Below are 25393 nucleotides of genomic sequence, written 5' to 3' on the forward strand. Positions count from 1 at the left end.
TTGTGAGAAGGCCAATACAATCATATAACTTCTTTACCTTACGTAGTCTTTAGGCTTTACAGGTTAAAAGATGTTGATTTGTTTATACAAAGCAGTCTACACAGCTTTATTTACATATTATATTATAGTCAAATCGCTATTGAAACCATTTAAAAGCATAATATACATTTCTGGAGGTAAAATATTGTTATTTAAAATCACATCTTTCAAACATCTACTGAATAATAAGATAACAAGAATATTATCGTTGATCTAAACACAAATTCCTCTTGTATGAACAAAATATAATGGATTCTTGAAATTCGTCGTGTGTGCATTAGACTGTAAAAGTGTGTATAGAACTAACAATATCTTATGTACTTACGGTTACCTATAAGCAGTGTGGAATCCAGACAATTTTTCTGGGGGGGGGCTCACTTTTTTTTTCATTGGTGAATGGTGATACGTCATTTTAGTATTATGAATTATATCTATTAATAGGTTCTTATTACAATTTATAATTTAGACATTTCAAATTTATATAAAACTACAAAACAAATTATTTAACCTAACCTAACCTTCAGAAATTATAAATATTTAAAAAGTTATAAAACAAATTATTAATTTTTAAATTTTTAAATCAATCTAAGGTTAATCTAAGGTCGTCACATATTATAAATTGTATTATTATAATTTATTACAATTCAAAAATTATAAATATTGAAAAAAATACAAAATAAATTAGAAACCTATTAATTATTTATTTTTAAATTAGTATTGTGCATTTAATAAATAGGTACATTTTGTTGAAAGTCAGAATGTTGTATTTGTCAGGGGGGCGAACGAAATTTCAGGGGGGGGGGGCATTCGCCTTCCCCCCTGAAGTATACCTGGATTCAACATTGCCTATAAGTAATCTGACTTTGAATGATTTTATAATGCTTTTAAAATGCATTAGGTTAATTTTCTATAAGTTAAAAAAGCATGGTAAATTTTTCATAATATAAAAATATATTTCAAACTTTCAAATTAATTTATCATTTTTGTTATGAATTAAATTAATAATTATGAACTTATGTACAATGGATCTTGCTCTGATAATATTTTGCTTTGCTACGAACCTTCTCCGCTTTATATTTTGTATTACAGTTTGCATGTATACATTATTAAGAAGTATACCTACATATCGTCCAAATTTCTATGATTCCAAATTTCATATGAAGTCAATTCGTGCGTCAAAACCCTCTGTAAATTATAAACTAGTTCTTGAACACTGTACATAATGCTAAATTTTTATTTTTATATTAAATAATGTTAATTTACTGAATTAAAAATTATATTACTTAAAGATAATAAAATATTTATATTTGGTCATATTTTGATTAATCAATCGCTAAATGTTAATGTAATCAACATTATAATATTCATAAAATATATATATTTAATACTGCACGTAAATGTTTATGTACCGTTAACAATTAATTTGTTGTAGAATCTTTTTTATTCTTTTAATATGCATAATATGTAGGTACCATATATGAATTAAATTAATATTTACGTTTTATGAAATCGAATGAAATTTAACAAAAACCTTCGTTTGATGGTCTTTTAATTATTGTTAAAAAAGATGAATGATTTGTCGAAACCACTACGTGTGGCATTTGGGTATTACACTATACGCCAGAAGTTTTTTGATTTTTTGATATCCATAAGTAAAAAAAAAAAAAAAAAATGAAACAATATTTCTAATATCTATATGGCCCACAGTATTTAGTGCCAAAAATATTAAAACCATCATTACACACTTTTTAATACTTATGTATAAAAATACATTCTTCGCGACCCCAGTACCCCACAACAGGTTACCGTGCCAAATCTGAGTTATTGTCTTACTAGGTTGCACGTAAGTAGGTAGTACAAGTAAGATAATTTGTGTATTTTACTACATGAAGTAGTACAATATATCAACAAGGGACATAGAGGTGAACAAAATTAAGATAACGATAAATACAGTTACATAAAATCAATTTATGTTTTTTTAGAATTGTCTACTCGTTTTTTTTCTCCCTAATATCTATAAATTATAATAAAATATTATTGCTATGAAGAGATTTTCTCGCAATCGCAGTTAACTGTAAAAATATAGTATTGTTTTAAAAATATTTAATTATTTTATAGGTAGTAAATTAACAAATATAGCGAACAGTTTAAAATTATAAAATAACTTTGAGTTATGAAAATGCATAATAAAGAATAACACAAAAAATAATAAAAAATTGGATTAATTCTAAGGTCAGCGTTAAGGTACACGTATAATACTGTGCGTATTTGAATCGTAAAAGTTATTTTACCACTTGAAAGTATAAAAATGAAACACCGTTTGCCGCTTTATATTTATAGATCAAAAGATCAAAGTATTTGATTTAAGAAAAGTTTTACTTTTATTACATAATATAAGTGTTTTTTGTTATGTATTTTGAATTTTTGTGTTAGAGCATGTATAAGAACACTCTACAAGGCTATATGCAAATATCTTAAAATCGAGAAAATAATATGTCGACATTTTAATATTTTCTCGTCATAGAATACAAAATATGTTCCATTGAACCTGTAAAAAAATTTAAAACTCGTTTCAATTGGTCATACGCAAACGCGTGCACGAATCAAAAAAACTTTGAAATGCGCCAGATAGAGCCGCAAGCGTGCAGTCGAAGCTCAAGGGAGGCGCGTTGCTGGTCAAAATTCAGCAGTCGTGCCACGCGCTTGGAACGGCTAACACGTCGCGCCGTATACAACGATATAATAAATTCACGTGATATTATACGAGGAGTCATGTCGTAATATTTTTGTTTAATTATGTTTCACTTCCGCCCAAGCGAGAACCGCAATTATTATTGATACAAAATTGATCACAATGTTTTTCTTTTCAATATGATTGCCATTCAAACGTCCCGCGAAAATGATAATGATATGAGTAAAAAAAAACCTGAAATTGAAACAAAAATAAAATCGAGATATTAATTTAACATTGATCGTGCAATATAAACATATACAGGTACGTTAACTTTTACATTTTAATACAATAATATATGTGATAAATTAACTACCAATTAATACGAGTATTATGGTATTAATTATTGGTTGGCTATAAATTGAACCCGGACATGGGTATCGTATTCATATTAAAAATATGTTATTTGAATATAAAAACATATCATCATATTAAAAAAAAAAAATATATATATATTATTTATTAATTTGTACAGTTTGTAAAGTGTAAACAATGGTTAAATTTGAAGTTTTTTTTAAGCCCATTAACTAACATTAAATTAATTTATACTTGAATGACTATTAGAATTAATATATTATCATTGTTTACGTCATGATATGATATGACGTATATACGTACTGTAGGAAGGTATATTATATCATTTATTTATAATCTGCAGTTCTGCAGCTATAGTTCATTGTTGATTTGTCATTTGAATATGATTCGTTTTTTATGGTACTTTTTAAATTGCATGTCTTATAATGATATTATAAGATAATTTTATGAAACAAAGAACTTATGGATAACTTACTTATTTGATAATTTGAAAAAAGTAACATAAGTACTGAAGTTACCAGTTAAATGAATAATATTAATTAAAATAAATAAACAAAGAAAAATAAGTTATGCAAATAACAATAAAGTATCTATTTTGTTATTTTCCATATATGTATAATATGGTAACTTCGTATTGTATATTATATAGGCCTATTAAATTTAGATTCAAAGACTTTTAAAAATATACTTATAATTTTCAATATAATTTGAAAAAATAAAAAATAGTTATAAGTCATAATACTAATGAGCAATTTAACTATTAATTCCATTATTCCTTAAATTATGATGTCTATGGTTTCAGTGCATGTAAATTGCATACCTTTTAAATGTATTTGAATGGAATCAATGAATGGTAGTTTATAAATATGAAATGTAATGCGTTAATTCACTTATAAAATAGAAAAATATGTAATACAAGTAATTAATGAGTAGAATAAATAAACACAATTTTCACAAAACTACAATCACATTTAATGTAATTAAAAAATCCTCTTTATTTAAAATGATGTAACTTGTTAGTGTCTAGTTTTATCTTCAATCTAGCCTTGTAAAATTTAAATCATAGATTTGTGATTTTTGTATTTTTATTATTCATTAAACTTAATATGTATGAATATATGTGTGATGTATTCTATAATTATTTATAGCTATATTTTTAATTAGCTTTCAAATAATCAATGACAAATTGATTATTAAGTATAAATTAAAACGTTTAAAAATAATTTCGAGATTACTACATATTTTTCGTAGATTGTGTGTAGTGTTTCACGGGGTATATATTAGAGAATATATACATTAAATATATATATTAAATAGTCAATATATATATTATATATTAACTAAACTCAGTTTGATTGACAACTTTTTTATATTTTTTTAATGACTAAAATAGTGTTTATTGAGTTCTAAAATTTTATTTTATATATTTTTTATTCATAACTTCTATAATAATTAATTGTTATCCATTAATCGTGGTTCAACATAAATCACTGAAATAGTGAAATGTAAATAAATACCTAAATGGATTATATTTTCAGTAAAGTTATATACTTGTGGTTTTTTTTTTTCGAAAATTTACCTAACCTAACCATTTTTTATAAATCTTTATCTGATCATATGAATTTGGCATGTAGTTTGATTTGAAATAACTGTCATTAGTTTAATGTAGCGTTAATTTTCCAAGCAGTTATCATTGTTATTTGATTTTTATTATATAAACTAATTTCTGTTGAAGGTATTTTATTAATCTCTAAGCGGAGTGAAAAAACTATTATTATTATAAACATATATAGGTTTGTTGTTTGTATGTTACAAGAAAAATTTTTTGAAGCTGTTAAATGTACAAAAATCTTTTTCTTTATTTTAAGCATTTTTATTTCACATTTTATTTTATCATACACGAAAAGGTATTTTTGAATTATATTATTTGTTTTTGAGTATATTGTAATTTTTGAGGTTTAAATGTTTATTTAAATACATTTTATACCTATTTAATGATATAATATATTCAGTAAATTAAATATTTGCAAGTTTGCGACCATAATCTATAAACCAAAAGTCCATAGGAAATTTTTTAGAACTTCTCTTAATTAACTTTTCTGATGTAATTTATTAAACACTAAATAACAATATAGTTTTTAATCACATTTGGTGACTTTGTTCATTTTGTATTTACTTTACAGTGTAATTGCGATTTGAAAATACTGATTAAACGCATAAAAGCAATTATTGAATTTTTTAACCACGCTTTAATAAAAGTGTTTTTTGTTATAAAAGTAAAGAATGAAACTTTTCATCATACATTTTTACGTAAATTATAATGGTAATCTAATCGGCTAAATATTTAAGACACGTATTTATAAACACTTTTTTTTTTTTTTTGGCAAGAAATCGATACACCTAGTAAAGCTGCTGCAAAGATAACGCTTAAAATATATATAATTGATGTTGGTTCTTCTTTTGCTTCGTTGTACTATTTATTTTTCTCGACGCTTTGTTCACTATCATATTGTACCATTCGCATAAAATTCCAAAGTTCATTGAACACGAGATACGTGTCGGAAGTATACATTAGGCAACGTCTAGATGGAGGATAAAATTATTTTGACTGTTATCATTAGTCGATTCTTAAAACAGTATATTTGGTAAATAGTGTCGTTAACTTTTATCTGAAACCGAACGGTATGGAATATGGATTAGTGTTTTTATTATATATCTACTCTGTGTATAATATACAACGTGTCCTATACGAATATACGATGATGGGTTTTCACTGTTTTAAGTTTCATATTCAATAATGAACAATAACATAATTTATTTTTCTACTGGGGCGATTAAAAATATTACGCGATGAAAGTACCTACTAAATATAGTCTTCAGATCAAATAATCATTAGTTGTATTGTTTTATCAAACGCGTTGTTCATAATTTTTATTCTCTATCGTATTATCATTTAATATACTGCAGTTGTTTACGATAATTAATTTATGCAGTTTTTATTTTTTTACAATATTTTCATTACTATTCTACGCACGTATTTTTTGATTATAATCTTCAGTAAAATATTTGTTCTATTATAGGTGGCGCATTTTTTTTTTTACACTGTGTGCTGTTAACAAAAAAATGTTTAAAATTTAGTATACCTATATAGTCATAGATAGCTGAACTGTGTTCACAGAGTATACTTATAGCTTATATAGATTATCATACGTCATATTATCGGCGTTTCGATGAGTTTGTAATCGAGAGAGCCGGTATACCTACATTATTTGTTCCCATTATTTATCTGTTGTCTAAACATATTTTATACATTGCACCTATATAACCAAGTAGACGTGTGTACAGTTCTCAAAAAAATGTAACCAAGCTAACAAACATCAAACAATGTTCAGTATTAATTTTAACTCGTTTATTGTGGTATTAATAATATAATAATAAAATTACACAACGAATAAAGACAATTATCAATGATTTATATCCAACATAAACATCTAAAACGCATTAAGCTATTCATTTTCATCTGATTCAATTTAGTCCTTATTTTTTTAAAACAATTATTTAAAAATACGTTAGGTGTACATGGTCTGCTTGTGTACTTTTATTTGGATTTATAACGATTGAATATTACCACATGTGGCAGGTCAAGTTTATATATTATGTAATATGTTACAATATATTTTGTACTCAAATTGGACTTTTTCCACAAACTTCTTGCAACATAATATAATTCATTGCAAAAAGGAAGTGATCGAATTGCAGGTTTGTTTTTATTATGTGTAGGTATCAAAAGTTCATAAGTCATCGCGCGGTGTTTCATATAAAAGGCTGAAAGCCGTGATTAATTGTTAAATATAACAACAACAATTACAACGGGATTAATACTTTAAGAATATTATCAGAATGCAATGACGAAACATAGTTGGATTTCGCAATTTTTCACACTATGCATAAGCCTGGGCACAATTAGATCAATATTTTTAGAAGAATTTTAATATGAGTGAATACTTATGAGATTAGTAAAATATAACTGTCACCACTATTTTAACATAATTTATCTGTCCAAAAAATTATATTTAATATGCAAATCCCCTGTGCACCCTCCTAGTTGTGCCAACGTGGTAAGTATTTACCCATTTAGAAAAAATAATTTTTAAACAGTGTTGGAACTAGATAAATAATAATAATAATAAAAAAAAAATATTGTATAAATATTAATTGATTTTCATTTTAAATTTTGGGGAGAAGACATATTAGACGGGCTCAATAAAAAAACAAAAATATAATAAAATTTTTTTAATTTATTTGAAGTAATCTACAATCTATATGTTTTTCTTAGTATAATAAGTAGGTTTGATAGGTGACAAGAATAATATGAATAATGAGATTAGGGAAGATATAACTTAATCACATAAATAACTATGTCCGGTTGTATGTACTATAATATTTACTTACATTAATAGAGCTTTTATATTATGCATATAAGGCGTTATCATGAAATTAAGATCAAAAAGTTTTATTATTAAACGCTGGAATAGTATTTAGCATTTAATGTTTTAATTGTAAAACTTATTCGATTTTTTCATGTTTTTAAATCTTTAAAATAAATAAAATAGTATTATGCAAGTGTTTTTGTTTTTTTGAAATATTAATGAAAAAATAATTAAAGTTGATTTTCTGTCAGGTGCTTATTAGATTTTTTCATGAAATAATTGAAGTTTTATAGCTTTTACTAGATACTTGAAAAAAGTATACATACCTTGGATTATTCATTATATTGGATTAAAATATGTTTTACGGTTGCATAAATTAAAATATTAATAAATACGATAATTGCATTAACTGCATTATAATTAACATCATATAAGCTAGATAAAATGTACAGATTTAACTTTTTGATTTCATAAGATTTTTTAAAATAAAATCTAAATATAATATTGACACAATCAGTTAACGTGAATAGATTATTTAAGACACATATTGCAAAATATGTACTTAATATGTATTGTTATAACATTAGGAAAGAATAAATTTATTCGGTTCCAGCAAAATCTAAAATTATTAAGATTAAATGACATGGGTTTGAGACGTTTGAGTTATAATTAAATTAGGTTTATATACCTACGAAGTTTAACTTTTATTTTTTAATCGTTAATAATAACCACATTAATTTTATACAGGACTACATAAATATTTGCACTGTTTAATTTATTCAAGTTAAGAAGGCAATTCAGTATAATTTTTTCTCTTTCTTACAATTATCCAATATATATATATATATATTATTTTTTTTATTGAACGTTATAGCTTCGGCAGCATAGGCCATTAGCTTTGAGTTTTATACAATTATATACTTATAAATATTTACATAGAATAGGAAGAAAAAAAAACAGTTTATACAATATTAGTGACTTATTACTATTAATTATATCCAATATATTGTTAAAAACCCTTTCCGCACTTAACTCATTGTAGAAATTATGGTATTAGAATCGATTATAACCATTATTAGTTATAATGAATATAATCTGTTTTTATATCAGAAGAGTTTTTCAATATTTCGATTTTTGAAAGTTATTAATACTCAGAAAAAACTAAATAAATTAAAAAAATTAAATATTTACAACTTTCTTAACACTTTCTTGTGAAAAAACACAAGCGATATTATTATTTATAATTAGTATAATAATAGGTAATGATACTTTAATTTCAATAATCTTATTTCTTATCATAATCAAATATACAATGAGTGACATAAAGTTAGAGGTTTATTACTATTCTGTGTAATTTACAGAATTGTACAGTTATTTGTTACATAGTAAATATAATATTAAAAACCAAAATAGTTATAGGCATTATAATACGACACACAAATTTTAAGTGTTTGAAAATAGAAGTTTCAATTTTAGTGATTGTTGGCACTCATTTCCAAAGATGTGATTACACAGATAAATATTAAATTGCTAAATAAGAATAACACATTTAAACAAACTAATGTTAAGTTTGATAAAATCTAAACATTTTCATTTTGTCGATGAATATGAAGTATTGGTAATCGAATTACTTTTCTTCTGAGGGCCATTAATTTCTAAAGTGTCTCACAAATTTAATACAGCCTACCATTGAATAAGTTCCCATTTTTATTCGTATCAGTATATTTCTGAAGGAAAGTTTTTAATTTTCAAATACTCCATAAACTAGGCAATTTCTGCAAACAAAGATTTTAATTGATTTAAAAAGTTTAAAAATAACTATCGGTAGAGTAATATCTGCCGTAAGTTGAACTAAAAAAAAAAAAAAAATAAAAAGTTGAAGATACATTTTTTTATAAGATAACCGCATCCACCTACTTGTCTCCTTTGCGAATATTTAAGAGCAATCCTATATAACCGCAACAGATTGTGTATAAATTGTAAGATATAAAGACTCCTCTACGATATTATTTAAATGCAAGACTCGGTAATTGTTAAAATATGAACTATAAACATTTTTTGAATTATAATTGTAAAATGAAGAAGCGGTTTCCGTTGAAAACCAGTGGTTGTTATTATTTAAGGACATAATAACGAGGATGATCATTTTAACGTTCTTGATAATTATTGTTGTATTAAAAAAATATTTAAATCGTTATACTCTTCCCTATACGTACCGAAGATTATCTAAAAGCTTATACATTTTTTTTTAATTTAGTATGTGTTTTTGCGTAATGTGAGTTTTTCGATTTAAAAAAAATTTCTTTAGAAACTGTAATAGAATAAAAAAATTGTACAAACACAAAATTTTGTGTAAAAATATGTTTTAGACACACAAAATGTATTTCAATGCACTGAAATTATTTGTATGTACAAATTTTTGAAACCGAATATGAAATGTATACAATCTAAAATATAAAACAAAAATAATAGTTTATTGTATTATTTACGGATTTCAAATTTCTTTTACTGCTTAAACCCACAAAATAGACATTATAATAAAAGGACTAGATAATGGAAATCGGAATGTTCGGGTAGAATCGCTACATTTTTTTTTTCTACAACAAAAACATTTATTTTTAATATTTCATCATGAATAATTTATATACTTAAGCGCTTGTAAGTATTTTTTAACACACATTACGATGTATAGTACAATCATTAATGCATTTCAATAAACAAGCTCACATAATAGGTATTGGAAGTAGAATCTCAATATTGTTAAATATTGTTATTATACCTTCACGGGAATTAGTAACTACATTAGATATCTTTAAGATACAAAAGTATACAATCAATTTCTCATTGATATTTGAGACCAGAAAAATGTATTAATTATAATCAATGCAAATACAAATCATTAAGGTCGGTACCGTCCCGTTAATGGATATTGTAACCGCAGTACCTACATTAATTTAAAAGAAAAAAAATTATTTTTGATACGAATAATAATTTATGTTTACATAGATAGGTACCAACATTGTACACATAGTTTATACTTAATTGTAATAATATATTCTAGTCTTGGTTACTGGTTAGTGTAACACTTTATGTATAATAATGCCTACATTCGTAGGTAGTGAATTTTGAAATTGCCTCGCTAATAATTTCGAATAAGTATACCTACTTAAATGCATACCTTGCTATTATTTGTTTATATTTACATAACTTTCTTCATACTCTGGAGACAGTTTTTCGTGTTGTTTAAAAATTTATAAAAATATCAGTATCAATTATTATTTATTTTAAAATTATTGTTCATTTTTAATATCTTTAAACATTATAGTTAGTGGAATGATGTATCATCTAATATCGTTTATTGACTATTGTCATGTATAAAAATATATTCAAGCACATTTTAAATTGTCTCCATGATTACATTATTAATTATCTGTAGTTCCGTGTGTTATTATATTGTTTTGTTTATTTTTGAGTAGGTTATAAGATCTACAAGATGCTCATCCATTATGCATATTATATTAAAATACACATTGCATATCTATATTTTATCAATTACATACTATATTAGTGGTTAACACTTTCATATCATGTCAAATTATTAGTTTTTCTAAGTCACGGCATACTTTGGATAGACATTGTTTATTTGCCAAAAATAATAAGTACTTTAAGAGTGGCTAAAAGTTCAAGTTGTCACGGTATACCTTTAAAATTTCACATTATACCCTTTAAGAAACACTGGGAAATATTATAATAATCGACGAATAATATTTTAGTGCTCACATATTACTCACTAATTAAATCCTGGAAAATGATATGAATGAATAAGTATGGATATACTAAAAAGTTAGGAGATATCAATAATGTTTGGTAAAAATAAAACAATAAAGTTAATTTGATTCAAGTTCAATAGTGGGTAACTAGGATAGGTATATAGTTATAATTTTGTTAGCTTATAAATGTATCATTTATAGATTTGTTTACAGAAAGAAATTTAAATTTAGAAACTGATAAAATTATTGTCCTAGTATATATTATACATACATAATATAAATAATATTTAGACAATTATTTATAAATTAATCAATTCTTCATTATTGGTTGTAAGGGACTTTAGAATGAAATATATATTTGTAATGATATTTTGTTACAAATATTTACATAACATAAAGAGAAAAGAAAATATTATCCGAATCTTCAATATTTATAGAACCAAAAATCGATTAATGTCGTTTGTTAAAGTCAATAAGATATTTTCTTTTCTACTTTGAAATGTGCTTGAAATAATAGCCAATCTTTTTTCTCATCTGTAAAAAAAAAGGTAAATAAAAAGATCAGGATATTTTAATCATAAGCTATTCGATATCGAGTGAAGGAATATGTAATTAATAATTTAATAAATATTAATAAAATATAGATTTTATGCTTCATATTGTTTTAATTAGACAAAGTTAGTTAATAATAATAACAAAAATCAAATCGGTAACGTTAAATTTAACCAATAAAGTTTCATTTTATGTGTTACATATACTTGCATTAAACACCTACTTATTATTTATTACATTATTATACAACTAATATACATTAATATGTATTAAAATGTCGGAATTAAACCAATTTTAACTGTTGATAGATTATGGTCTGAGCGTTAATACTTTAATTCAATGGTTGGTCTTTTTTAAGTTATGCGTAATTTAGTTTAGCTTTGAAGATTCAAACCAGAATACATACGTTTGACTGTCGAATCTCGAAACACTGAAAAATGGTTCATTTTTGTCCGTATTCCATTCGATGAAACTATTAATCTTCTTCAACTATTGTTAGTAAGACACTGCATAGATGCATGGTAAATCGTATGGGTTTTACACCGAATCGTATCGTCCATATTATTCATTCTGATCGAAAAAGTGTAAACCAAATGGCATATATTGTACCTAACTCATTTTTATTGTTGAAATATATGACGCGTTCAATGTTCGTATAAAACCTGTGTTAAAGGATAGGTATACCTAATTTTTTTTATGCATTTTTCTATTATTTTTATAGTAATTAGTTCTTAATTGTTTGGAATACTTTGGAATTATTAAAAATTTTAAAGAATTAACAAATTTTAAAATGTGTAGCTTATGTAGTAAATGAGTAAATGTTGATGGAGATAGAGCATATGTGCCATGATTACTCCGATGTATAGTTAATAGAGCTTGAATAAAGTCTTAAAAACAGGGCATATTATATTATACGGACACATACTTGCCCACATATATTTCAATATTTGTCACATGATGAGAAAAATAATTTTTAGGATTTCGTTTAGGATTGGATAGGTAATAAAAACCGTTTTGTTTGATGAGAATAATAGTATATAATTGAATGTTATGAACAACCGAACAATGTAAACTATTCTTAAATCTAAATCGTACATGAATGATTAATTATTAATTTATATTATTAACTATCGGAAACATAGGCCTTGGGGTGTACAATAAACTTATTAATTTACAATTACAATTTTAACTATTATACATTAGGTAAATGGCGTACCTACTTTTCACTGGTTATTTTAGATTTTGAATTGTAGTATGGACTTAATATTTTATAATCATACAAATAATAATTAGTATCTTAATATTCATATAAACACAATTTTTATGATATTTGTTGTGTAAAAATTTGCAAATGTATGAATGTTTTTTTCTGATCTGTAATAGTGTTAATTTCATATTATTTTTTTGTATTTCAAATGATTTATATCAAATTTAAACACCACAATTTGAAGATATTTTGTTTTTCGCTTATGACATAGTGCTTGTTCATTTTTTGTTTTTTTTTTGTCACCAGCCTTTCTCGATATGGAGGACATATTTTTTTGATACCTCCTTGTGGTTTATAAATTGTGATAATTGAATAGCATAGTTAGGACAATAGTTATACCTAATGGAACTGACAGTGTTTGCGTTTTATGTAAAATTAATTTAAATCGTGCTTGTAGTGTAGAAGTGACAAATAACTGCAAATTACTTTGTTTCATCATATAAAAACTATAATTATGGTTTAAAATATTGTTTTTTTATCCAAATGTTAAACATAAATACCTATATATCATTTTTAAGAGTTACAAGTTTATCTTACAAATTTTTGACCGGTGATAGTGGCTTATAAATTTTTCGATTCATAAACAATAAACTGAAACTATCCATCTATATTTAACTCGTTAAAAAGATAATTCACGAATTACGCATACCATCATCCTCTGTGCTGGTTTTTACCATTCAAATGCACCTGCGCATGCTATGATTACATTAACGATCGCATCTCTTCAGTTGAATTATTTGATTGTAAATGGTAGAATTTATATAGTTTGAAAAAAACCTGATTATGGTAATAAAACGTTATTGCATTACCTGCGTTCCATGTATAAATATTAAATACCATGACATTTTTTTTTCTCCGGTGGTGCTGTTCGCATATAATCGAAACTAACCTTTGGCTGAGCAACAAAATGTGTTTGTCAAATGGCCAAAACGAACGCCACGTGGCATTTAAAGTAATAAGTAGATACCTATGTCATCGAAGATAATGTAGAGGATAATATAATCTCGCCATATTATCTCTGCAGCGTTTGCTGGGTCGATATGACATATATATATATATACGCACTAGATGCAAGTAAATGATTAACATTGGAAGAGTTGTATACCTTTATTTTATTGATTTTGAAATTATTAATAATTTCTGCTTCGAAATCTGAGGCCATTCCTACATTCGTACACCTTTATATTATCACCTTATTGTGTATTGTAGACTTGTAGTATTGCTATTAACTGTGAAAAATACTTATGAAATGCATTTCAAAAAGTATTTAGATAGTATTTAAATAGTTAAACGAAAAAATTGAAATATTTTATTTCCCAACAACAAGTTTTAAAATACGATAATACACATATATATGTTACCGGCAGTGTTGAATCCAGTATTATATAGAAATTCTAGGTATTCTATAGAATGCCAAAAATGAGCAGGAAAAGTATAAAATATATACAATAACTAGATTTTGTATAGATTACATGACCTCGAGCAGGAAAAGTATATAATTAATATAAAACTTCACATTAGTGAAATTAATGATTATTATTTCTTATCTTGACGATTATCTTATCGCATAAGGTAGGTAATGATATTATTATGTTGTTCGTGTATACGGGAAAATTCAAAATACGTTTTTAAAATATTTTTTTTCACTCTTAGAGTGTTTGTCGTGTTGTCGTGTTGAGATATATTTTAAAAATGTCTGAACGTTTCTATACCGAATTAAGTAAATGTCAGAAAAATTCGAAAAATACAGTTTATTTATCGAATGAAAACTATCAATAAAATATATTACACGAGTTACTACTGCTTAAAGATGGTAAAAAGAAAAAGAAAACATCGCATGATTACTGGAAGCTTCAAAGGTATTTATTTTTTTAATGCTGTATTATGTAAGTCGATACTTATAGTAAAAAAAAATAATATGTTATTCTTATTAGATACTTATGTCAAAAAGATTTTTCAGAAAATTAATAATTTATCTTATATTTTTATGCTATAAATATTTTATAATATATAATTCTCAGTTAAAATTTATTTCTAATAATACTATATGTAATTTTGGGGTTTTTATAGATATAATATTATGGTTGTACACTTGAACAGCAAATAAAAAAAATAATTTCTTCGGTAACTGCAGCTGATGACAACATATTATTTTATGTTATCGATGATGAACTTTTCGAAATTCTAAAAATTACACAAGAATCAATCGATCATGATGGTCGTGACAGGATGATTTCGGAACTTTCAAGAAAATATAAAAATTTTACTCGGTGTGATATAGAGGGTTTTTACAATTATGTGAACCATGTCAATAGAAACAAAAAGGCGTTAAAAAAGGAGTAGTGGTTAAGCCTATTATTTCACCAGAATTCAATTCTCGATGTCAGATTGACCTCATTGATTTTCAGTCAAATCCAGATAAAAAATATAAATTTATGTTAGTATACTAAGATCAGTAAGATCACCTTACCAAATTTATATTTCTTAAGCCACTTGAACATAAACGAGCAGAAGAAATTGCATAATTTAACCTCATATAGATATTTTTACGCTAATAGGAGCTCCATCGATCCTACAATCTGATAACGGACGTGAATTTTCAAATAACATAGTTGCCAACTTAAAAAAAAAGTGGCCTGAACTTAAAATTGTTTATAGTAAGCCAAGGCACAGCCAAAGTCAGGGGAATGCTGAAAGAACAAATCAAGACGTCGAGAATATGCTCACAACATGAATGCAAAAAAAAAAATTCTCACTGGAGTTAAGGATTGAGAATTGAGATTCATTCAATTAATGAAAAATAGGGCCTTAAATTCTGGGATTAAGATGTCACCATATGAGGCATTATTTGGTTGTTAAGTCAAGGTTGGGCTTAGCACATCAAATTTGCCAAAAGTAGTAGTCGACTATTTAGAAAACGAAGAACAGTTACTAGAAGTATTTGAAAAAAATGAACATCAATATGATGATCCAATACTTCCCAAGAATAGCAATTATTGTGAAAATAATCAAGATAATTCAATTCAAGATACAATTCCTAAAATTCAATCAAATAATGCAAATGCTATAGATAATCGAAGAATGCTAAAGAAAATCTTGAAAATCAAGCAGTTAAAATGAAAAATGGTCAAATAAAAATCTTAAACCGGCCGAAGTAGGTGCTACAGTTAGAGTTCTAGTTCTCGATGTGAACAATGGTCGCGGAGACGCTCGAAATATTTAAACTGTTGTTATGGAGGTAAACATAAAATAATACATATCATGTTATAGTAATTCAACCGTTTATATTTTATTATTTTATGATCAATTAAAATATTTTTGCAGATAACATTCGATGGGTATTATAGATTAGGGACTAAGGATGGGCTTTTAAAATCTTTATATTCAAGATCTCAATTCACAATATACCAAAAAATTCAATAACAATTGACCAAGTTCCAAGAGAAAATACATTTGCTTTGCGTACAATTACAACTCAACAATCTACAAGAACTGGACAAGGTTTTATAAAATGTACATGCAAGACAAAGTGTCAATCCAAAAAATGTTGATGTGTAAAAAATAATATTTTATGTAGTTCGAAATGCTATTTATCATCTGTTTGCTGTAATAAATGAATAATAAACAATAAATAATAATAAACATATTTTGATTTAACACATTACCTAACATAGTATTGGCATTCTATAAGAAATCCTGGGAATTCTATAGATTACCTAGACATAATATAAAATAACATTCAAATTTAATACATTGGCTAATATTTCAAGGAATTCTATAGAATGCCTAGGACATTTATAGAATGTCTATATTTAACACTTTGCCGGTAACATATACACTAAGAACATGTCACAAATAGGTACTTTTAAATATTTAGAGAGTTCTACAAGACCGAATTTGTTTGTGTAGGTTGTTTTTTTGTTGGTATACCAATGTGATGATTCAATATTTTTTTCAACTTATTCATACAGAGATGCGAATCTTATACCGTGTAAAGTCGTCAAATTACAACGATACTCGTCTTTATGGGGATAGATATTCACTGCAGCAGGCTAGACATTCTGCATTAATACAGATTAACAAATAATTCGTGGAAAAAAATAATTATATCATCGTTTCATAGGTACCATGCGAAATGCGATCATGCGATGTAAATATTAGACAAAAAGTATGTTTTTTCCTTTATTATTATATACACAATCTGTACCTCATGGGCACAATAAGAGTATTAGCTAAGATAAATAAAATACACGAATAAGCTTGATAAAAGCAGCCACCCAGTGATGACACTTATAAATTGAGGTTATACATTAATTTATACATTTATATATATATATATATGAATTTATTTATATATTATTTTTTTATTTATTATAATATTAAGTTAGCATATCTCTACAACACCAGTTGCGTTTTAAACACCTTGGAGGATTACCCGGAATAACATTTGCTGAAAAATCTTTAATTAAAGGATTGGGATGAGTTTCGAGCCGATTATGGAATCTTTTATAATAAGTGACTGCATTGCTTCTTCTTTTACAGTTTTGATTTTCAGGTCTGTGTGAAGGGTATGATTAGAAACATAAGATGGGGAGTTCGTTAATTTTCTTAATGCAATATTTCGAAAAGCCTGAACACGATTTATATTTGATTTTTTTGCATTTCCCCAGAGTTGGAGTCTGGAGACCAGAGGTCCAAATGGGTTTTATGAGGGATTTATACATTAGTAGTTTTATATTAAGGTTGGTGTGTTTGTTATTGACTAGTAAAGATTTAAGTATACGAAGTCGCAGATTTAGTTGAAGTCTTTTTACATGTGTATGTTAGTCTACGGTCAAGGGTTAAGCCAAAACAAAAAGTGTAAATGAAGAAAGTTTAGCGATTTAGTTATGATTTATAAGAACTAAATAATATCGCTAAAAGGGTTTACTATTTCTTATAATATATAATATTAGGTGTTGGGTAACTATTTGTGCCGTGGTGTTTTATAATAGTTTTTTTAAAGTTTTTTTTTTTATGTTTGTCGTCAAAACAGTTTTTACTTTTACATTATTTTAATAGCTACATACAGGATAGTGTTTGTTTGAAAAATGTACATTTTTATTGTGTGAACAAAAACATATGTACCTTAATGCGTGCATTGCTTTACGACTGTTATAAATATTATTATATTATCAACCAATATACCTATTTCTGTAATTAATTTAACAGTTATTGTCATGTGCTGAGACATCAACTAGTTGCAATACCGATCAGCGGGAAGTATTATAATATCAATAAATTATTGTTATAGTGCATACTGCAGCAGAGTCAATGGGCGGGTATAGAAGAGTGAAAACCGACAGAAGAACCGTCGAACAAAAAATGTATTGTTCATAATAATTATTTAAAAATAATGGAACTTATGTCTGCTATGCTTTAGTGTGTTCTACATAATACATATATGATATAACACTCGTTAAAATCATCATTTGAAGGTTGCGACGGAATACAACAAAAAAAAGATCTCTACGCAGACATGCTCGGCTACCGGAGTATACCTAGCCATAGTGCCATACCAATCTATAATCTATATAGTTATACTTTACGCGAGGAACATTAAACCGAGTATACGCGTGTGTAGCATATTTCGTTGAGTACCTCAGCCGGTTTAACTTATTCCATTATGGTTTGCGTTATCGCAACATAATATAATATAATAATTCGATGAGAAAAACTTGGACAATATAATATTATTGTTCTACATTATACGAGGAGCCGACGACTACGGTGTTAAACATAATAATATAACATCGTCTTTGAAAAATCCAGACGGCGGTGGCGTATAAACGACAAGAAAGTCTATATATCAGCGGTATTATATGTGATGAGTATACCGTCCAAAGATATGTCCTCATGCAGTATACTTTTATGTAACGAGATTTACCTTTATCGTCAAAGAAGTATATTGTGCAAATGGTTGGTTCGCTCGATTATTATCATTATCCTTTTATTTAGGCAATTTGGACGTTTTGCAGAATATATTAAAGCGTATGTTTAAATACGACTCCATAAACTATAACTCGTGTTGATGTTACTAAAAGATTTAAATAGAAACTTTGCAGAAATAGACGTTTTCCAGTTTATTAATTGTTGTTGCATTTAATTGAGCATTATTGATGTAGGTACACCTATACATAGTTAATTAATAGTGCAGGTTTAAAGATTAAGAACTGTTTATTTTGTGCACTTATTGAGTGATTTATTTCATGCAAAGACAAAATGGATTTGGGTTCAATACAGATATCATACATTTTTTTTATTATTGTTAAGGGGAACCCGCGGAAACATAGGCCGTTGGGTGTGGGGTGGTATAGTAGGGGTTATTTTTGTATATTTGTTTGTAGGTTTTATAAGTGGGTAGGGTTGTAACTCGTGTTTGCGTATGTGTGGCAAGGATATGTTGCTAAAAATCCTGGGTGGTCACCCATCCGGGAGCTAGCAACTGCGGCCGGTACGTACGCTCAGTGCGTTTCCGCAGATTGAGCGTACGACTGCGCCTCACCAAGCCACATATCATAAAATTAATTATATGAATACAGAGAAATATATATTTCTAATGAGGGATCAATTTTGTACACCAATCAAAATAAATGTATAATTATTATTTTGTATTTTTAATATAATATTGTTAATATAAGTGCTAAAGTAAGTTAAATTATTACACGAGACAATTGGGTAGGTATTCTAGATATATCTTAATAAGTATCAAAATGGTTTTGGCAATTCAAACTACTTTTTTATGTTAAAGCACATACATGCATAAAGAATGATGATGGTTCATATAATCGTGTATTTGGTGAAAAGTGAGTATTCTTGTTTTATTTATGAATAAGAACAGTGAAAACATCTTAAAAACCTATTATGCCACTAACATATACAAAAGACCGAAGTAGTACGAAAGTCATTATTTCATAAATACATAATAATGATAAACTATATAAATAATCGAATTCAAAATAAAAATAATTTTTATTTATAAAAGTAAATTCATAAATGCAATGTCTTTAACTTTAAACTGTACAGAGAGGTTAACCAATTATGCTCACCTCAATATTTTCCTTTAATAATAATTCATTCAAATTCAGATTTTGGAACTTTTAAATATAGTTAAACACCATTTATTCAAATTGTTGTATTATTTTTATAACAGAAGCAGTATCCTGTAATGACATTTATTAAAGAGAAATAGAAGTTGAGGATGTTAGAAAAATCACCCTGTACACATTTTTGCAAAGTCTGTTCGTTAAATTTAAAGATTTAAATAATTTAATACATAGTGTTACAACTATATGGTTTGTTCTCAGAAGAGAAAAGTGTTGCGTACATTTTTGCTGTATGTTATGGATTTGCATTAAATAGTATTTTTTTATTTATTTAATAATTCGATAGTTGAAAAAATATAATGATTATAAAACAATTTAATAGTTCAAAACATGCATAAACACTTCAAAAATGTAAGTTACATTACATCATTATTTAATAATATACCTATCTACCTTATTTTTTCGCAGACAATACATTACTATTAGGTATTGCTACAACTATCACTATTACTAATACAAAAAATGAATTAATAATAATAGTCCTATAAAATTGAGAGAAAAAATATGTACAACGTTTGTCTTTAAATAAATCAAACACAATGATGATCATAAATACTAGAAACATAATACTGAAAATTATATGGATTAAAGGATAGCCATTTAATAATTTCAACTTGCTCAAACGATCAATCATTTAAAGGATTTAAATATGTCAGGCACATGTGTAGAGTTGAAATGGAACGAGGAAATGAAAACAATGTATAATAATGCAGGTACTAAAATAGCATCAAGTCATTGAATATGCGATCTGTAATATTATAGTCACGTATAGCTAGTATCCCTTGGGTTTTGACAGTGAATCAACAGTTTCTTAAGAGAACGCTACACCCGCATATATTGTCTTCGTCTTACAAGTGCGTAACATAACAAATTGTATGCTCAGCAGATTACGTTTAGCTCTGTTAGTTTAAAATTTAGAGTAAATTGACCTCTTACAAAAATTAAAGGTAACATTATTATCGAAGGTACCTCGTAGGCTTTTTATTATATTTTAATTTTAAAGTGAGTTATGTGTATTTTAAAATTGTAAATTGTTTGTATATCTTAAAATACTCATAACTCACTTTAAAATAAAAATATAATAAAACGAGGCGCCCTCGATAATAATGTTACCTTTAATTATTGTAAGAGGTCATTTTACTTTAAATTTTAAACTAACGGAGCTAAACGTGATCTGCTGAGTATAAAATTTGCTATGTTACGCACTTGTAAGACAGAGACAACATATGCGGGTGTAGCGTCCTCTTAACAGTTTAGTTTTTGTAGAGCGTTTTATATATTACATTGATTAATAATATACACTATACAGAGTGATTCATTAAGTATGCTCCTTTTATCTATTATAATTATGTACCTATTTATTCAAATTTTTATAAGTGAAATTTTAAACTTACTTAAAAATGTAAACCATATTTTCAGATACCTACATTGGTTATATACACTATTTGAGTATTGTAATATGGTGGCATACAATTACTTTAGATTCTGAGTGGGGCGATGAACACAATAATATTGTATAAATATAAGTTGACGGATCATTTTTGTTCAGAATAATGTTTATATAGAATGATTTATCATTGAATATTAATTCTACACACTCATTCTAATGACCTACTCAATTTTGAGGCACAATCAAACTTTAGTGTACAGTAGAGCCACTTCAACATTTAAAATAAGACTTTTATACTATACATAATAAGATTAGCCCATATTTTTTTTTAAATATTGATGAATTTTAATTTAAACATGAATGAGAAGTTTTAATATACGTATAGTTTTTATTTTTTATTAAATTGATTAAATTAAATGATATTTTTTTAAATAATAATTTAATTAGTTTCTAAAGTATAATCATTATGCACTAGATACGCAATCTTAATAAAACCATTATTTTTCATTAAATAATAAATATAATATACTATTATATTCTCGATATATTTTCTAAAACTATTTATTTTACCTGTACCGCTGTTTTATTTATTATGTACCGTAAAATGAATACTTTTTTAAAGAAAATATAAGTAATTAATTAAGAATTTCAAAATTAAGTAAAATATAGCATAATTATTAATTATTAAAAACATTATATATATATATTTTTTTTAATTCAATTTGTTTCAAAAAAGAATAATAATAACAACCAGGGCCGGGCGAGGGCCAGACAAAGTGGGCGCCTGCCAGGGGCGCAAAATATGGAATAGGAATTGGGGCGCAAAATTTGATATAATTAAATTTGAAAATCTAGGAATGGGGGCGCAAATAGAATAAAACACTGTTTTTCCAGGAGCGCCCCTATTTATCAGCCCAGGCCTGATAACAACTGAGATAATAGATTGTAGGTAATAAAAATAATAATGGTAGTTAGGTAGATAAAATTAAAATCATAAATGCCAATCATAATAATTATTATTATATATTTAAAATAATAGAATTGAATATATTACGTTTGTAATGAGTTTTTTTTTTCAATTGAAACGAAGAATGATATGCTGTTTTTTTTAAAAACTTTTTTTTTTAATTGAAAGAGAAAAGAGGCTTCAACAACTAAGGTTAATAACAATAATAACATTGTGTTATTATATTAAATTGTGTGAGTTACATTAATAATTAAAATTCAAAAGCTACAATAGTCTTAAATTACGAATACATGTTAGTTAAAGATTAATTACAATGTTAATTTGTGTGAAAAAATTTAAGATTTTTATGGTGTTGTCTTCATGGAGAGCTTCTTCTAAGTTGATGGGTATTAATAAGATATTTCGGATGTTTTGAAGGTCTAGACAGTCTAGAATGATATGTTAAATGGTTAGGCCTTCTTGGCATTTATTGCATATAGGTGGTGAATCTTTACTGATTAAAAATGAATGGGTCAGAAAATAATGTCCAATTCTCACTCTGGTTAGAGTGACTTCTTGTCGTCTGTTTAAATTATTCAGATGGTGCCAACCATCTATATCTGTTATAGAGAACATGAACATTTCAAATCTTTACAGTTATTCTTTTAAAAACTACCTATAACAAAAAACAAAATTTTTTCAAATGCTAGTGAAACATAGGTACTTACATTATTCTATTTTCCCACTGTCTAATTAGTTTTTCCTAATTATTGAGAAAAGTATAGGTACTGGGAATTTCTGCGTATTTAAGTATCAACTAGGTGAAATGTTTAAAAACACCATGAAGTTAAAGATTGAAAAAAAAAATACATATCTTTGTCAAATCAATAGTCAATACATTTCTCGCTCCTCACAAAATCTCAAATATATAAGACAATCCACAAATAATAGTTTAGTTTAAGTGTCAAATAAACAGTATATTGAGCATTATATTTTTTTTTAATGTTCTGAAACAAACTCTTATAAAGGTGTTAAACTCAAACACAACACAAATATCTCATTTTACTTTTACAAAATATGCAAGGACGTGTAATTCCAAACTAAATCATTTCCATTGTAGAATGTAATATAACAAAGTCAATAAAATCATTCAACAACGGCCAGTAAATACATCATAATATAAAATAATGTGACGTATTGTATGTGTCAAAATCATTTCGTATTTGACATTATCACAGTTGTAGGCCCTGTACAGTTATACGTGTCGTCCTATATATTGTATTGTTTTTATTTCGGATTAGTTGCAATAATATGCCAAACAGTTCTATATATTACTTTGAAACGGATAATTTTTTTTTCAATTACTCATACTAACTATATACAATGTCTATTTTATACAATACATAATGTGTATTTAATAATAATAGGTATACTATGTTACCTACAAAAAAAAAACTGTTCGCGTGTATTTACCTGCCAAAAACAGTGTATTCCACCAATTAATTAATCATAATTTAATAAAGTATAATTTACTTGATGTATTGCTGGTGTTCGTCACTGTGATGAAATGAAAAATATTTAAATTTTTATAAGAACATGACAGGTAGGAATTTTCGGTATCTAACAATTTACCAGTAAATATAGGCTACTACACGAACGCTTATTACTGTTATGCAAATAGAGTATGAGTTGTATATTTTTTTAGATTCTGAACGAAGTGATGAATGTATTGATTTTACAATGATGTGTGTTTTTTTGTTTACTAGTTGAAATAATGCTTCATTTTCAAACTTTGGGGGTGGTTTCTGATGTAAAAGTGAATATCCTTGGTGCATTATAAAATTCAAAAGTAAAAACATTATCCGACAGTTTTCAAAAAAATCGAGAAAAACAAAAAAAAAATGACAGAAAAACGAGAATTTTTACGCAAAACCAGTTTTCGCCCAAATCGATTTTTTTTTATATGATTGTAATTCAAAAAATAATCACTGTAAATACTTGAAATTTTGACCAAATGTTTTTGTTATTGTTATCTATATACAGTTTAATTTTCAAAAATTTTTGATTTTTTTTGAGTTATTTATAAACCACTGAAATTTTCGATTTTTATGAGAATTTTTTTTTGAAGTGTCGGTAAAAAAATTTTGGATGACCAAAAAAACTTGAAAATTTAATACAAGGTTTCTTATTAGTTGTTATTATTGTAGGTAAAAAAAATTAAAAATCGTTGGTCACAATTTTTTTTTAATAAGCGTTTAGAGTTCAAATTTTTACGAAAGCTATGGAAAACGCGAAAATTTGCAAGTAATTTTGAAATTGAAAAATCATAAATTTGTTTGTGTTTATAACTAAGGATTAAAAATACAACACTAAGTTTTCCGTAAGTTTTCCTTCAAGTAGCTATAGAGAAAACTCGAAGTATCATTATAAGAAAAATTTTAAGGGCGTTTGAATTTTAAATTTTTACGAAATAGCGTAACGATAACGATTTAAAATATTTGTTGTTATTCAAAACCTTTTTTTTTATTAGGACATTTACAGTAGGTTTATTAGATTGAATATTACAAAATAATTATTGCTTTTATCTAATCATATCTCGATATATATTATATTATAATATATATATTTGTATAATTATGATTTTTAAATTTAACAAATTGCAGTCAAAGCGCTCATTAATTCAATCATATTAAATAGAAATAATAATCATGTATTATTTCAAATAATTTATTAATATAATTAATCAGTCTGCTAATCTTTTTAAATATGTATTTTGTAAAATGTTTTGTTCGATTTTAAATCAATTAT

The 25393-nt window shown here is 26.1% G+C and overlaps 1 protein-coding gene and 1 pseudogene across 1 annotated transcript in view; both read left to right on the plus strand.

Moving 5' to 3' along the window:
- Positions 1 to 2710: 2710 nt before the first annotated feature.
- LOC107166316 (lutropin-choriogonadotropic hormone receptor-like) overlaps positions 2711 to 25393 on the plus strand; it is a 142279-nt gene continuing 119596 nt past the window's right edge. Inside the window, exon 1 of the mRNA XM_089220527.1 lies at positions 2711 to 3034. The gene's annotated coding sequence lies outside the window, so the exon portion shown is untranslated. The remainder of the gene's footprint in view (positions 3035 to 25393) is intronic.
- On the plus strand, positions 15205 to 16721 carry LOC149058088 (uncharacterized; annotated as a pseudogene).

Source organism: Diuraphis noxia, unplaced genomic scaffold, assembly GCF_037042655.1.
Source record: "Diuraphis noxia isolate RWA-SAM2 unplaced genomic scaffold, SU_Dnox_SAM2 contig0002, whole genome shotgun sequence".
Taxonomy (NCBI): domain Eukaryota; kingdom Metazoa; phylum Arthropoda; class Insecta; order Hemiptera; family Aphididae; genus Diuraphis; species Diuraphis noxia.